Source organism: Leptodactylus fuscus, chromosome 1, assembly GCF_031893055.1.
Source record: "Leptodactylus fuscus isolate aLepFus1 chromosome 1, aLepFus1.hap2, whole genome shotgun sequence".
In the NCBI taxonomy this organism is placed as follows: domain Eukaryota; kingdom Metazoa; phylum Chordata; class Amphibia; order Anura; family Leptodactylidae; genus Leptodactylus; species Leptodactylus fuscus.
Window position 1 is genome coordinate 44,323,521 of NC_134265.1, and position 17,111 is coordinate 44,340,631.

General features: G+C 41.1%; 1 protein-coding gene across 5 annotated transcripts in view; it reads right to left on the reverse strand.

The window, feature by feature from the left end:
• PDE4D (phosphodiesterase 4D) overlaps positions 1-17,111 on the reverse strand; it is a 919,557-nt gene that overhangs the window by 237,723 nt on the left and 664,723 nt on the right. The window lies entirely within an intron of this gene.

Consider the following 17,111-nt stretch of genomic DNA (forward strand, 5'->3'; position numbering starts at 1 on the left):
CAGAATCCCATTGAGTTCAATCTCACGTGCGCTACTCAATGAACTCAATGGGAGGCTTTTGTGATGTGATAATGTGATACGCGCGTATTGACCTATTAGTATACATTTGGGAGGAAAGCAGAGCACCCAAAGGAAACCCACACAAAAATGGGGAGAACACACAAACTCCATCCAGATGTTATCCTTGCTTAGATTTGAACCCAGGACTCACTTTGCTGGCACTGTAATACGTAGCATTTTTTTTCTGCTGCATTTTTGCAACGTTGAACCCTAAGGCTAAGGCTCCACGTTTTGGAAGCGCAGCTTTTTTTGTTGCAGATTTTGCTGCGGTTTTTTGAGCCAAAGCCAGGAGTGGATTGAACAGAAAGGAGAAGTATAAGAGGCTCCTTTATATTTTCCATTCCTTTTGTAGCCATTCTTCGTTTTGACCCAAGAAAACGCAATAAAATCTGCAACAAAAAAAGCTGCATTTCAGCAACATGGAGCCTAGAGGGGTTTACCAGGTCGAATATAAAGGGAATTGGAGCTGATCTGCAATAACCCGGTGTGGACCCCACAGAGAAGAGAGCCAACTGCTTCCCACTCCAACCTTCATGTATTGGCTGCTCAGAACAGCAGATCTACAGACTCCCCGGTGACAGGTCACCCGCTGAGCTGATATTGATGATCTAAAGATAAGTCGTCAATATATTCGACCTGGAAAAGCCCTTTAATAAGGAGAAAAGTATCTAATATGTCGAGGGAAACTTAATATACAGCAAGCACCGATTGATTCATCTCTGCTCTAGTATTTATAGATCTGCCATAAAGCCTTCAGATTCATATTTAGACAATTATCCTTCATTTTCCATTCCTATATTGTCTCCCCATCATCGTCGACAACATATTGCACACATTTTATATACAGTATCTGGTAAAAGAATATATGACTGTCCCCATAAATGTATATGCATAGAGGGAAGTTAAGTTAAATCCAAGTAAAACGTCATTCAGTGCATCTAACCAAAAATTCAGGAACAGAGGTGTTACCCTGAACGTTGGGTGGGGGCTATATTCCATAGATTATCTTACATGTGCTTCTTTAGACATATTTAGTACCAGAAAAACCCACATAATGCATAACTCCTAACTTTTTGGATGGTCTGATATAGGCATTTTTGGTATATCGCATGATTTTTTTTTCACACACTTGACCCCCTGGGATATATCAAGGACCCCTGTACTAGAGACAGATGTCCGTCCCAGAAATAGGACCCATATCTATGACATACTCACAGATAGGGGAGTAAAGATGTCTATTTCGAGCGCTGCAATGATGGACTGTATACCTTCTATCTATAATGGCTGTGCACGTGACCCAGGTACCTGTATTCTCCTGTAGCATCCACTCCAGAATTCCACTAATGTCATGTATCTACTGCAGAGTTCCATTGTAGTCGTGCAGCCCATACTCATCTATACACGTTCTGGAGTTCCAGCGTTACCATACATTACATTAGCGGTCATACGCCTACCCGTGCTGACTATTACAAGAGGGAATATATAGCAAGTAATACTGAGATATGGAATTTATATTACTTATTTCTGTGCTCGAGTTATGTTTTGCATTTTTATAAATTAAACAGCCTCTGCCCACGACTTCGTCTGCGGGTTGTTGGCGTCAATGATCCGCCTATATTCAGCAAATTGCTGCCGTCGATGAGTCGCCTGCTCCAGCGTTTCGGCAACTGTCAAGATGGCCTACCGCTGAACTCATTCCTCGCGCTGTGCCCGTGATTGTTCCGGCATCTCAGCAGCTCGCTGGGACGCCATATAATGAGTGTGTTGTTGGCGTCGATGATCCCCCTCAGCTCCGAGAACTCTGGCTACCTTCATAGCTCTCATTGTTTGCGACAAATTAGATTTTCATTTTCCAGGCATGTTTAAAATTGGCAAACTGCCAATTTGGATTAAAGGTGTTTGCCCATGTCAATTTGTCGACACTGCCTGAAGCAGATCAGATAATATGTAAATGCATGTACACAATCCACTGAGGGTTAGCGTGTGTATACACAGAGAGATAACTGCCCTGGGACCTGAGATAAGCTGCTGCAAGAGCAGTGTAATATAGTATGTGAACATAAATTCATAACTGTCGTGAAGCCATGTCATTTACCGGGATAAAAAGTAGCCTTTGTTTTAATCAAGGTTTTATCTATCTATGTGCCGAATTACATTCAACCGCTTTTGCGTGATTGAGGAACAAACATCCAAACACATTTATAATATTAGTAGGATAGCATATGTGGCAGAGTGGTATAGGTGCGACTGGTACCTCTGTTGTCCTTATTCTACACCAGATTACATGGGTTGTCTGGTGGTGGCATGGGTGGTCATAAACTTTTCCCAGTATTCTGTTTACAGTCCCGGCCTCCTTTCCCCCATGTGCCAGGACTCAAGGGCCAGGAACCTGGAGGAAATGGTGGCATCAGTCTCCTTACCAGTGACTGCTGAGGTCATTGCTTGGTCTCAATGGTCATGTTATCCCTTTTGGTTCCGGTCAAAGGGAAGGGGGACTGTACAATGGGTAGGGAAGCACACGCTTTTTGTTTTACACCACTCTGGCTGCGTTTTTCTATAACATCTTAAAAATTTATTTACTCCAATCACCAGAACCTGCTGTCTCTCCTGACAGATCTGTTTTAGGAAATAATTGTATTCTACATGAGATCACAATTTGGAACAGATTTTCTGAGAACTCTGTTATGCTGTCTCTTTTTTTATTCCTCCTACAAACGTAGAGTATCAGTTGAGGGTCTATCTCTACACAGACTGAAACTGTCCATTCAGTGCCAACATATTGAAATTAGGGATAAACCCCTTTCACATTCAGAATGGTAACACCCAATTGTCAATTGGAAGAGGAATAACAGAGGAACAGGACAATATAGCGGTCTAAGAAGGAGGATTCACAAATTACTACTTGACAGGGAATATAAGTAGTTACTAAAATAGACATGTCAGGAGATGAAACAGATCCTCAAACTCCAAGACTAGATCCTCCATGAGGTCATGTGCAATAAAAGTGATGAGTGAAGATTCTGACTTTATTCAAATTTTTCCGACTCAGAATCTCGTTGGTATTTGCTAATAATAAGACATCAAATTATTTTGATGATCGATTTTATAGAATTTGGGAAAATCTGACAAATTGGTGATTATATATATATATGTATCCTGTGTCAGACGTTTACAACCCACTAGAGCCTAACGTGCGGGTCTTCCTACTGAACAAACAGGAGTCTTTTCTGTAGAAGATTGCCCATTGATTTCCAATAAAAAAAAGACCAGCGACCATATGCTGATGAACTGAATGACCTTAGTACACCTCATAAAAAGATCTATGGACATACTGTTCTTTACAATGTGAAACCAGATTACCCATCCCAAAGATAGTGCTGATTTATATGGCAAAATGCCCTTAAGCTGAACCCATTTCCTGCTCATCATGTTCCAAGTTAAAGGGGTTGCGTCATCTCAACAGTCCCTATTCATGTACTTTTAGGGAATAGAGAAATCATAAGAATAACTTATCTTACTCAGGATGTTCTCTTTAAGAAATAGTAGAAGTCTCATCCACACCCATCCTCTCGATTTATGAAGAGAAATAGTATAGGACTCCTCCAGACCCATCCCCTCCATGTATAAAGAGAAATAGTAAAGGATTCCTCCAGACCCATCCTCTCCATGTATAAAGAGAAAGAGTAGAGGACTCCTCCAGACCCATTCCCTCCATCTATGAAGAGTACAGCGCTCTTCCAGACCCATCTTCTCTATGTATGAAAAGTAGAGGGCTCCTCCAGACCCATCCTCTCCATGTATGAAGAATAGAGAGCTCCTCCAGACCCATCCTCTCCATGTATGAAGAGTAGAGAGCTTCTCCAGGTCCATCCTCTCCATGTATGAAGAGTAGAGAGCTTCTCCAGGTCCATCCTCTCCATGTATGAAGAGTAGAGAGCTCCTCCAGACCCATCCTCTCCATGTATGAAGAGTTGAGAGCTTCTCCAGGTCCATCCTCGCCATGTATGAAGAGTAGAGGACTCCTCCAGGCCCATTCTCGCCATGTATGAAGCGTAGAGGGCTCCTCCAAACCCATCCTCGTCATGTATGAAAAGTAGAGGACTCCTCCAGACCCTTCCTCTCCATGTATGAAAAGAAACAGTAAAGAGCTCCTCTAGACCCATCCTCTCCATGTATGAGAAATAATAGGCCATTGATTTTGCTCTGTCATCAACCAGAATTACTGAAAATTTGTTGAGACGACACAATATCGCAAATGACCTAAATGGGTTATCCGGGATTATGATATTGATCTGTCGTCTCTTAACTACCCACCAAGGAACCTGAAGTAACTAAAATCAGAAAGAAACTCAAACTCTCAACACACCAGCTATGCCTTGGCATCTAAAGTGCAGGCCTGCTCCATATATACAGTCCTATGAAAAAATTTGGGCACCCCTATTAATCTTAATCATTTTTAGTTCTAAATATTTTGGTGTTTGCAACAGCCATTTCAGTTTGATATATCTAATAACTGATGGACACAGTAATATTTCAGGATTGAAATGAGGTTTATTGTACTAACAGAAAATGTACAATATGCATTAAACCAAAATTTGACCGATGCAAAAGTATGGGCACCTCAACAGAAAAGTGACATTAATATTTAGTAGATCCTCTTTTTGCCTCTAGTCGCTTCCTGTAGCTTTTAATCAGTTCCTGGATCCTGGATGAAGGGATTTTGGACCATTCCTCTTTACAAAACAATTCAAGTTCAGTTAAGTTTGATGGTCGCCGAGCATGGACAGCCCGTTTAAAATCATCCCACAGATGTTCAATGATATTCAGGTCTGGGGACTGGGATGGCCATTCCAGAACATTGTAATTGTTCCTCTGCATGAATGCCTGAGTCGATTTGGAGCGGTGTTTTGGATCATTGTCTTGCTGAAATATCCATCCCCGGCGTAACTTCAACTTCGTCACTGATTCTTGAACATTATTCTCAAGAATCTGCTGATACTGAGTGGAATCCATGCGACTCTCAACTTTAACAAGATTCCCGGTGCCGGCATTGGCCACACAGCCCCAAAGCATGATGGAACCTCCACCAAATTTTACAGTGGGTAGCAAGTGTTTTTCTTGGAATGCTCTTTCTTTTTGGACGCCATGCATAACGCCTTTTTGTATGACCAAACAACTCAATCTTTGTTTCATCAGTCCACAGGACCTTCTTCCAGAATGAAGCTGGCTTGTCCAAATATGCTTTTGCATACCTCAGGCGACTCTGTTTGTGGCGTGCTTGCAGAAACGGCTTCTTTCTCATCACTCTCCCATACAGCTTCTCCTTGTGCAAAGTGCGCTGTATTGTTTACCGATGCACAGTGACACCATCTGCAGCAAGATGATGCTGCAGCTCTTTGGAGGTGGTCTGTGGATTCTCCTTGACTGTTCTCACCATTCTTCTTCTCTGCCTTTCTGATATTTTTCTTGGCCTGCCACTTCTGGGCTTAACAAGAACTGTCCCTGTGGTCTTCCATTTCCTTACTATGTTCCTCACAGTGGAAACTGACAGGTTAAATCTCTGAGACAACGTTTTGTATCCTTCCCCTGAACAACTATGTTGAACAATCTTTGTTTTCAGATCATTTGAGAGCGGGCTGTCCATGCTCGGCGACCATCAAACTTAACTGAACTTGAATTGTTTTGTAAAGAGGAATGGTCCAAAATCCCTTCATCCAGGATCCAGGAACTGATTAAAAGCTACAGGAAGCGACTAGAGGCTGTTATCTCTGCAAAAGGAGGATGTACTAAATATTAATGTCACTTTTCTGTTGAGGTGCCCATACTTTTGCACCCGTCAAATTTTGGTTTATTGCATAGTGCACATTTTCTGTTAGTACAATAAACCTCATTTCAATCCTGAAATATTACTGTGTCCATCAGTTATTAGATATATCAAACTGAAATGGCTGCTGCAAACCCCAAAATATTTAGAACTAAAAATGATTAAGATTAATAGGGGTGCCCAAACTTTTTCATAGGACTGTATATGCGGCTACAATATGCTATCTACTGCTCACCAGCGAATCCCATGGTAGTTGTTCCATGTGAGTTACTTACTTATTGTATCTTTACAGGTCCCATAACTAAACAGCTACATTAGTATACATGTACATAACAAATGCAACATATAAACATAGCAGCAATCTCTTATATAAAGGACCATATGAAGTGTACAGCCCTTATACATTCACTAAGCCAGGCCTTATTTCTATATAGACAAGTATTGTATACACAGATCTGTTCTGATCTAGATTGGGTGTATTGTATAAAAACAACAATTCCTCCCCTTCCCCAGGATCAGTGCCGGGAGCCCAAATTTATAGACATATTCCTAGAAAAAGTCTCCGATTCTGCTTTTCACAAAGGCAACAATTTTCTTGATGCATTTAGCTGACTTATTACAACAAAATGTGGAAAGGCAGTCATTGTCCTGAAGATGAAGATGCTGTAAACATCGGAATTGGTATTTACAAGCTTATCTTCTACACTTTGTATAGAGATGTCGTGTGCTCCTCTTAGCCCTAAATCTCATAGTGAAGCTCTATTAAAGCAATTGATGTTCTGCAGAAGTGCTCGTACATCCTACTGACATATACGGCTAGAGGAAGTATACGCTCAAAGGGAACAATAGACCAACATTATGGACACGATTCATATCTACCTTATACATAAACCAAAAACATAGAGACAGAAATAAAGTGATACAAAGAATGAACGGATTTCAGAACATAAGTAACAGCTGTCCCAAATGTTATCAACCTTTTCTACCTTGACCATCAATTCCCAACCTTTCGATCCTGAACGAATGTGTCCCCAATTTGAGAAGCCCCTACATATTTCCCAATAGCTATGGCAAAGGTGAGAGGTAGCAGAAGGTCCTGCTCGTGTCCCAAAGGTCCATTGACAACACTGGACATCATTTAAGGGAACATGTCACCAGAAAATGACCTATTTTTTTTTAACCGAGTTTTTAAAAAAAATGTCCTAGTCACTATCTATCTATGTATCAATATTTTAAAATCTACAATTTTCATGCTGACAACTAAGCCTGACAATAGTCTGACACTTTCTAATTCCATAGGGGTTTTCTTTGCAGCAGTTCCTTCATTTACATCACAGACATTATTACAATAAAATAAATCACCTCTATAGATAACACCACAGGTCCATCATTACATGGACTACTAACAATATATGATATCACTGCTTATCTTTTCCCCCTCACTGCTCTCCTATAGACTTTCATGAGTCACCTCCAAGATACTGCTGCCTATGGCGATGAGGCTGCTGTAAAGCATATCACTAAATGCTGTTTACTGAGTAGAGGAGAATCTCAGGCAGGATGGCCGCTCCGATGATGGAAGCTGATATACACCATTATAACTCAATAGAATCCATTGGGCACCATTAGTGTCTGTTAGGTGAAAATAATTCAGAATATACCAGTACAGCATAGTTTAATTTGTGTAATCTAAATGTGTATAACATGTCAAAATTGGGTCCTAAATTTGAGTCCAAAATATGCCAACCAAACGTGATATAGACTTAGACTAAACAGTCTATAGATTATCATCCAGTCACTGTGATAAATCTGGTGTAGTTTCAGACTTCCTGTCTGTCTGGGTCAACCTTGTTGCAGCAAGCTTTAACTACCCCTTAACACAACAAGTGTCAAGTTAAACTATGCTACATCTGTACAACTCCACACTTACACATTTTCTTCATAGCATGTGACAGCTCCTTCTTTCTTACAGCACATACAAGATCAGGTATTCTTAGACCTCCTATGACTGTATTTGATTTATGGTCTGCAAGTACTGATCCGCAATCACGGGTCTTGTATGATTCCCTACACTGATCTGTGCCGCAAATGTGGCCAAAAATAGGACATGCTTCATAAAAACTGATAAAAACTACAGGCCTCAGAGCACATATATAATGTAGAGGTACTGAAGACGGCAGCAGTGCTCCTTATGAATATCCTTATGTAATATCTGGCTCATCACGTTTTTCCGATTTCAAACTCCTCATTCATCCCCCTAGAATCGGGAAGTTATGGAGACTGAAACACCAGCAAAGTATTGAAAAAAAAAATAACCATGGTAGGGAAAATGAGGGCCCATGTTGAGTATTTTTATCATAGGCTGACCTACATCCTTTATTACTATTTGCCCTATGTACAGACAGCAGGGCAGCAACAAAAGCCAAACACCAAGGTTTTTTTCCCTAAAAGTTCATGTTTTAATGCAGTAGTACTGGATGATGAACTAGAGGGCTGGTAGGTTACCTTGCTGGTGCTTTTTACCCTTTGCATTGCTGTTTGTCCAGGAGGATGAGATCATTGCGTTACATTAGCAGCGAATTCTAACATATGTAGGGGGTTCAGGTGACCAAGACTTCATACACATTGTGGTATTCACAGCAAAAGTCAGTATAGAACTGCTTTTGGCTAAGGCCCTGTGTTGCGAGCTGCAGCCAAAAAATGCTGCGGTAAGTTCTACAGCAGGACCTGCACATATTTGGTCACATGTACAGGTCCTGTTGTTGTTGAAAGAACTTCATATTAACCACTCCCTCCTAATTTGAACCATAAAGTCACATGACTATATCTGTACAGGTCCTAAAGCCAGGGGAGAAAGCGGGAGATGCTGTGTTAGGGTATGAGACCCTGATGGAGCTGCAGCCCTAGGGGTTGCGTCTGGTATTGCAGCTCAGTTCCGTTTCCTTGAAGAAACTGACCTGAGATTGACCTGAAGAATGGCCCCATGACTGATGGACGTGATGTCAGGCCCTTGTGCCCACCTGAGTGTCGTGGTCTATTCAATCAGCAATGGTATCAGGTTTTACCCCCCTTCCCCACCAATCTGATATCCATGGACTAAGGGATAATTTTACAACCTCCAATCACATCATTGTCATAGACAAACAAATATGGCTGACAATTATGTAAAGTAAAGAGAATGGAAGGCTGGAGGGGGGGGGAGGGAGGCTGTTACAGATTTTGTAAGGGGGCCCAAGAGCTATCCATCACTATTTGGTCTAATCCCAGCGAGACCCTACACCTAATTCGTACCAGTCATTCAACCCGTAAAGTGGAAAAATGTTTGTTTTGCTGCTGTCACCATGTAAGAGCCATTTCCGTGACAAATGGTTTATGTTTTTCATGTGAATGCAGAACAAATTGGCAAGGTAATAATAAAGCTAATGATATTACAGCTCCATGCAAGTCCCATAACAACCCATAACAGCTACTGGTATACACAAATCCTATTACACTCCAACCACTCATGTTTTTATTGTGCTAATGTTGATGTACACGACTGGGAAACAAATAGTGGGATTCTCAGAAAGGATGTTATTCTGGAGTCGCCCATCTCACAGTTCCATGAACAGATACAAAATGCATTAGCAGCCGCTCACTTGGGTATGTATCCATTAACCGCTTAAGCACAGGGTCAATCTTCATTAAATTTTTTTACTCCCCGTCTTGCAAAATGCATAATTTGTTCTTCTTCTGTTTCTGTTTTGAGTTGAAAAAGGGCTTATTTTTTGCAGGACAAATTATATTTTATAATGGCATCATTTAAAGGGAATCAGTCAAGATGATTTGGGACAGGTTGTTTATTTTGCCAAATCGCCCTGTTGTAAAGCCTTCCATGTCCTCAATTAAATTAAAAAAAAAAAAAAAAATTATACTCTCCCGGCCACGGTAATCCCCAAGCTGGCACAGTTCTTCACTGAAGCCAGAGGAGTACACCCTAGCATCAGTGCACATATGCTTTATTTTGGGTGCATACGCAGTGAAGCCATGGTGTACGTTCTCGGCTTCACTGTAGAATCGCGCAAGTGCCGGGAGCACCAGAGTCCCATGAAACTCATGGGACTCATTCCTAGGTAAATATAAAGTTGTGTTTTTTTTTTTTATATGGGCAAGAATGCATTTATAACCGAGAGATTTGGGATATTAAACCCCTCGTCTATAAGGACCTCTTAAGAAAAATGCAGAAAGGTGTTTAAAGGGATTTTATCATTAGAATCCAATTTTAAGCTAAACCCATGCTAATGAGTTCTCTCGCAGCACTGGGGGTGGTCCCCAGCGCTCAAACAGCACTGTGGGCAATTCCTGTGCTGTGAGAAAACTATCCAGCGCTGCCTTCTTCTTGTTCCCTGCTTCCGCCTCTTCTTTCCTGTTTGGCCACAAGAAAATGGCTGACTGCGCCCACTGTGCATGTCCGATGTGACGTGACGGGACAAGGAAGAAGAGGCAGAGGCGGGGAACAAGAAGAAGGCGGCACTGGAAAGTTTTCAAGCAGCACTGGGGACACTCCCAGTGCTGTTTGAGCGCTGGGGACCGCCCCCAGTGCTGCGAGAAAACTAATTAGCATATGGACAAAAATGGGATATCTAAGGAACAGCGGCACAGAGAAGACAACTAAAGGTAGGGGAGAAATAGCCTTTCTTAAGGCTATTCTGAAGTGAGTTTAGCTTAAAACAGAATTCTAATGATAGAATCCCTATAATTGGAAACACCACCAATTGAGCAATTTTCTTAGCTTTCATGGTAAAAGCGACACATTAGCTAAATTCTGTGGGTCTGTATGGTCATGGCAATAACAAATGTATATAGTTTTATTTGTTTCATGTTTTAAAACCTTTATAAAAATTAAAAATTGTTTTGCATTACCATGGGACTTAAAGCACAGGGAGCATTGTGCAATAGTGGAGTTAGTGGCAGCCATATATGTGCTTTTCTCCAACACCCACAAGGGCCAGTTGTTTTACAGGAAGCCAGTTTACCTATTGGTATATTTTGGGCATGTGGGAGGAAACCCACACAAACAAGGTGAGTATTAGGTGCAGGGTCGGAGCCTCCGCAGTGCTATGCGGAGGCTGCCGGTCCTCTCCTTCTTGCACTCCCAAGTCCCCTGAATCCGGGTCTCAGGCTGGAACCTCCGCAGCATTGTGTGGGGGTTGCCAGTCTCCTCCTGAGTTGGATGAAGGGCACTGGCTTATCAGTTGTTCTTAAGTGTCTTGGTAGTAAGCATTTCTCCTGTCCTGTTTGCCTGTGCTCTGATCCTCTTGCCTTGGCCTCTGACTTCTGATTTTTGTACTGTGCCTGCTCCTGTTTATGACCTCAGCTTGTCTTTAGACCAATGCTTCATGATTACTGATTTTGTACTGTTCCACCACTCCTGATACCGAATCAGCCTGCCTGACTTTCCCATTGGATTTCACACTGTACTGCGTTGCCCCGGACTGTATGACTACACTTTGCCTCTCTGCTGCCACAGCCACAGCCTTCTGGTTCCTTGCACCTGCACCGCTACCTGAAACATCTGCTGGTAAAAGTCTCAGTGTCTGGTTCTACTGTGATGTGTGGTGCGCTGTGTGTTTGGCGTTTCCTGACCCTTCCGTTCTGCCCAGCAGTGCCGCCAAGTCTATCCCCATCATCTGGGGCTCTGGTGAACACCATTGTGAGGTTGGAGTTGGTGTGGCTTGGGGGGGGGGTGTTTTTAGTGCTGTTCTCACTATTGGCTCAGAACTGCATCTGCTATCCTAACAGGGAGAACATACAAACTCTGTGCAGATGTTGCACTTGGTCGGATTTGTACCCAAGAACCCAAGGTCTGCAGGGCAACAGTGCTAAGTACTGAGCCACCAACCTGCAACTTTTTTTTGTGTTTGGAGCTGTGTAAGGTCTTTTTTTGCCTGACAAGCTGTAGTTTTTATTGATACTATTTTGGGAATGTGTGACATCTTAATCACTTTTTATACAACATCTTTGGATGATGAAAACCCACAAAAATTCAGTTTAGCTATTTTGATTTTATTTCCCGTTAACTAAATGGGATAAATATTTTTATATTTTCATAGTTTAGATATATTTAGATACAGGGACATCTAATGTGTTTTTTTTGTTGTTGTTTAATTAATCTTATAAGTGATCTAGTTTTTTTTAAACTTTTATTTTTATTCTTAGGGGATTTCAACACTAGGTGGTCTGACCACTCATACAATATACTGTAACTGTACTGTATACTGATCTACTGTAACATACTGTAAAATCTCTGCATTTCTATTATATGCTGATGACACATTTGTTTCAATATGACAGACATGATATCTCACCTGACATCACCTCAGCGCAGTGAATACTACTCTAGCAAGGCAAAGTAAGGCAGGCATTGAATCCAAGAAATCATGCATGCAAAGCTGTTTCCCTACTGATTAAGCCCCAAGCTCTATTAGTTTCAATGGGATTTTTTCCCCTGTTTAATGTATTGGTATATACAAAAATATCTCAATATGCCAGAACATTGTATGTTGAAATATATATTTATATAGAGGTATTTCTCTACATACCACTACATTATACAAGAAAAGAAATGTACTATTAAACACAAAAGTGAAAGTGGTAAGAGGAAAAAATCTCGTATTGAAGATAATGGAGCTTGTGCCTCAGACAGTAGTGTAACAGCTTTACCTATATCGTGTTATATTTCAATCCCCGCCATAAACCTAATGTAAAATACATAAAACTAAGGTTTAAATAGATGGAGGGACCTGCTCAGTAACTTGCTGAAAGCTTTAATAATCTTTTTTTAACCCTTCCCGCTGCAGGCGCCTTTCAACCCTCATAACTTTTTTTAAGTTCACAGAGCCATATGAGGGCTTAATATTTACGGGACAAATTGTTCTTCATAATTGTACCATTTAATATTCCGAACAATGTCCAGGGCAGATGTAAAAATGTAAATGGCCTTGACAAAACATAGTAAGTAGCATAAACGTATTATAACTGTTACAAATCAACAAATTACACAATAAAATTAATAGAATATTTAACATGATCGCTATATGGCGTAAATAATACTGGCACAATTTTTATTTTATTTGTCGTCTACTATTATTACATGGGGTCTGAATATATGTAGGCCATGCCCCTTGAAAAGGCCACTCCCACAATTGCCGTTCACAAATTACAAGGGATCTCCAAGGTTGACGTCTCTGGAAAATGGTCTTTATTGTCAGATCAGTGAGTTTTTGACACCCAACAAATGGAGTGGGAAATCCATGTCTCTGTTCTCTATCTAGTGGCCAAACCAGATTATCGCAGATTAGCTCTCATTCACTTGAATAGGAGCAAAGCTGCAGTGACTCAATTTGACCACTACACAGAGAACAGCGCTGTCTGTTTCCTGCTCCATTCTCTGTGTATGAACTGTTGAAAACAACTGATTTGTTGGATTTGTTGGGGTACCGGGTGTGAGGTCCCCACAAATCTGATATTGATGACCTCTTTTTAAATCATGAATATTTTAGTCTGGAAACCTCTTTATGCAGATTATCTATTATCTCATATCTATTGATCTCCTATATATCTCATCTTTCTCTCTCTCACCTATCTTTCTGGGTCATATCCAGTGTTGGACTGGACTATTGGACTATCAGGGGATCCATCAGTGGGCTCAGACTGCAACACAATACTGGTCCACCAGACCTAATTTGGCACTATGGTTTATTTCCTAGGGGCTGCAGGACGGTGGGATCAAAGAATAATGTTATCTTGTAAGACCAAAGTACATAATTCAGATAGATATATGTCCAGTGACAACCTCTTATCTATCTCCTATCTATCGATCTCTTGTCTATCTCGTAATTATTGATCACTTATCTATCAAATATTTAGGAAATAATTGCAGCATTCTAAAATTTCATAAGCAATGTCATTCTTCTTTATTAGGTGTCTAGTTATCTACATATCAAGTGGTTATCTATTTAATCTATCTATCTATTTATCTATCTATCTATCTATCTATCTATCTATCTATCTATCTATCTATCCATCTCATATCTATTAAGTATCAATATATCTACTACAATCCATCTAGTATCTGTAGATCTATGAAGAATCTATCTCCATCTTTTTCTTTTATTTCATCATTTAATCTAATTTAATTTCTATCTATCCTATCTTTATCAAGCTATCTATTACAGATAGTAGGTTTGACGTATTTATCTAGTCTATCTATCTAATATCTGTCAATGTGTAAAAATATCTGTCATCCATCCATCTCATATCTATCCAGCACTAATATATTTAGTACAATCTATTTGCTGAAACCAGACTTAAAAAAAAAATAAAAAAATTTAAAAATATATATATATATATATATATATATATATATATACACACACACAGCATATTCATACACACACACTGTATATATTTAAGCAGGCTACTAGTGCACACAATATAACAATGAGTTGCTCAAAGGGGCAAAACTACATTTCTATAAATCTTATCCCTGGTATCGTGCCAAATCCCAAACTTAACTCTGTTACATGCCCACTATCTATACACAATATCCCAGTATTCATACACTAGTAAAAAAACTAAAACTGGTATTAAAAAAAAAAAAAAAAAATCAATGGATAAACAGTTTAATCCGAATTAAAATCTATGCTCTCACTTGGATGAGCCGTTTATGAATCATTAAATTCCAATTTAACCATATATTGACCCCCGACATGACACATATTGGTCGTTACCGTTTCCTCTGCTGATTGATATCGATGGGCTTGTTGATGGCATAAGGGGATCCATGGATGTAGGCACTTCGGAACCTGGCCACCTTCTCCAGTGTTAAGTATTCACAGCGTGATGGTAAGCTCATTGTGTCTAGATGAGTGGCTTAGCAGGATGGGAGAAACATTTTTGTGAATGTGAGATACAAATGTGCTTTTCCAGCCGCCAGTGGGTGCGAGGCTTCAGAAAGCTTCTTTCATTGAAGAGCATTATTGAGCTGCATGCGCTGCCTGTGTGAGCTCCTCATGGATACAGCAAATTCTGCTCTTCTTGTTTCTATCCACAGTCATGCTCTAACCAATTACTTCTTGCAAAGGCTGGGTATAAAGTCCCCTGCTCCACAAAAGCCCAGGTCTCTCTGACTACTTCTGCTCCGACTGATGACAGCTTGATCAATTTTCTGTTTAATCTCTAAAAGCTATGGCTGACAAAACTCACTAACAGGAACAGGGGATTGGAGCTGCTTACATTTATGCAACAGACTGGGGAAAAAAGACCTGCGTATCTCCGTCCATTCATTCACTATGCATTATTAGCACTGTGTAAGCCGGTACATCGGGCTGCCATGATGAATATACTATAGCCTTATTAATACAAAGCTTTTCAGACATTGGGAATGGAGCCTATCATTAATGGCAACAAAATCAACAGAAATAAGAAATAAAATATCATTAATAGATTTTAAGTCAGCGTAAAATTAATGGAGTTATTCGTGGTGACGTCGCGCGAGCTTATTAGTGACTTATACGCTAATTCCAAGTCTTTTATCGCATACGTGTTTGATTTATAACCCTAGAACTGGAAGTAAAAAGGGACATGAAAGTGCAATATTTCCTATAAGCCTTTGTAACTAGTGTGCTAAGCATTTAGGAACTTGGGCACGGCTCCCTAATGTAAAGTGGCCTGATAAGTGATAAAAGAGCAGATAGACTATATAGGGCCACATACCGTTCAGCTAAATACAGTAGTATGAAACAATATCCAGTTCTACTCTAGTAAATGCTAGCTGAAATGTTTTTTTTAAGGGATTCTACCATTAGTATCCTGTTTTTATCTAAGCCCATGTCGGAATAGCCTTAAGAAAGGCTATTCTTCCCCTAGCTTTAGAATTCTTCTCCACGCCGCTGTTCGGTAGATATCCTGGTTTTTGTTATGCTAATAAGTCTCCAGACAGCACAAGGGCATCCCTGTGAAAACTCTCCAGTGCCGCCTTCTTCTCCGCCTCTGCCTCTTCTCCTGTGTCACCATCACGTCTTCATCCAAAAGTGCCGACTGCAGATGTCCATCGGCCATTTTCCTGTGGCCTCTCCTGTTTGGCCACAAGAAATGGCCAATGGACATGCGCAGTCAGCCCGTTCAGCCACAGGAAAATGGCTGACAGACGTGCGCAGTCAGTGCTTTTGGATGAAGATGTGACAGTTACGCGGGAGAATAGGTGGAGAAGAAGATGGAGGCGGCACTGGAGAGTTTTCAAGCAGCACAGAGGACGCCCTCAGTACTGTGTGAGCATGGGGGAACGCCTCCTGTGCTGTCTGGAGACTCATTAGCATAATGACAAAAACCGGGATTATCACCGGAACAGGGTCGCGGAGAAGAATTCTAAAGGTAGGGGAAGAATAGTCTTTCTTAAGGCTATTCCGACATGGGCTTAGTTAAAAACGGGATTCTAAGAGTAAGTTCACACGTTCACAGTCCGCGCAGGTTTTGACACAGAGAGAGCCACGGTGAGCCGCGTCTCTCTCTGGTCAAAACCCGCCTGCTGCAACCATCGCAGTCGCGGCTTTGCCCTCCCTCAAATGAATGATCCGACATAGGAGGGCGCTGCCGCTAGGTGGAAGCCTGAAGATCGGACATGTCGCTTCTTTTCTCCGCTAGCAGCAGTCCGCCGCTAGCGGAAAAAAGAAGCTTGGCGGTCTGCATAGACCACCATTATAAAGGGGCGGATTTTGAAGTGAAATCCGCTCTCAAAATCCGCCCCTTTGCCCACGTCTGAACGAGCCCTAATGATAGAATCCCTTTAAGACTGGCATTCTGTATGCCAGTCTGAAGTCTCCAGCTGGTGTGAATTGCACCTGAATTATTAAGACACTCTGGTCTCCCATATACCAGAATTGTAATCTATGCCATTCCGTAACTGGCGTAGATTTCAGGTAGAACTCGTACCAGAAAGATGGTATACGTTATACTTCAAATCCACATACTAGGTTCTGACTGGCATAGATGGTCCAAATTTGCCAGGACAAGGCAACACCACACCCTAACCCACCTTGGTATCTACCCATCTTTGTAAAAAGTGTCAAGAGGGTGTAGAGGAAACAATGTGGCACTTCTTTGGCGGAAGAAAGAGGCGCCACATTTACACCATGTATACAAGTAATGCTACATTCACTTTCGTTGTAGTATCTGTTGTTTGGGACCG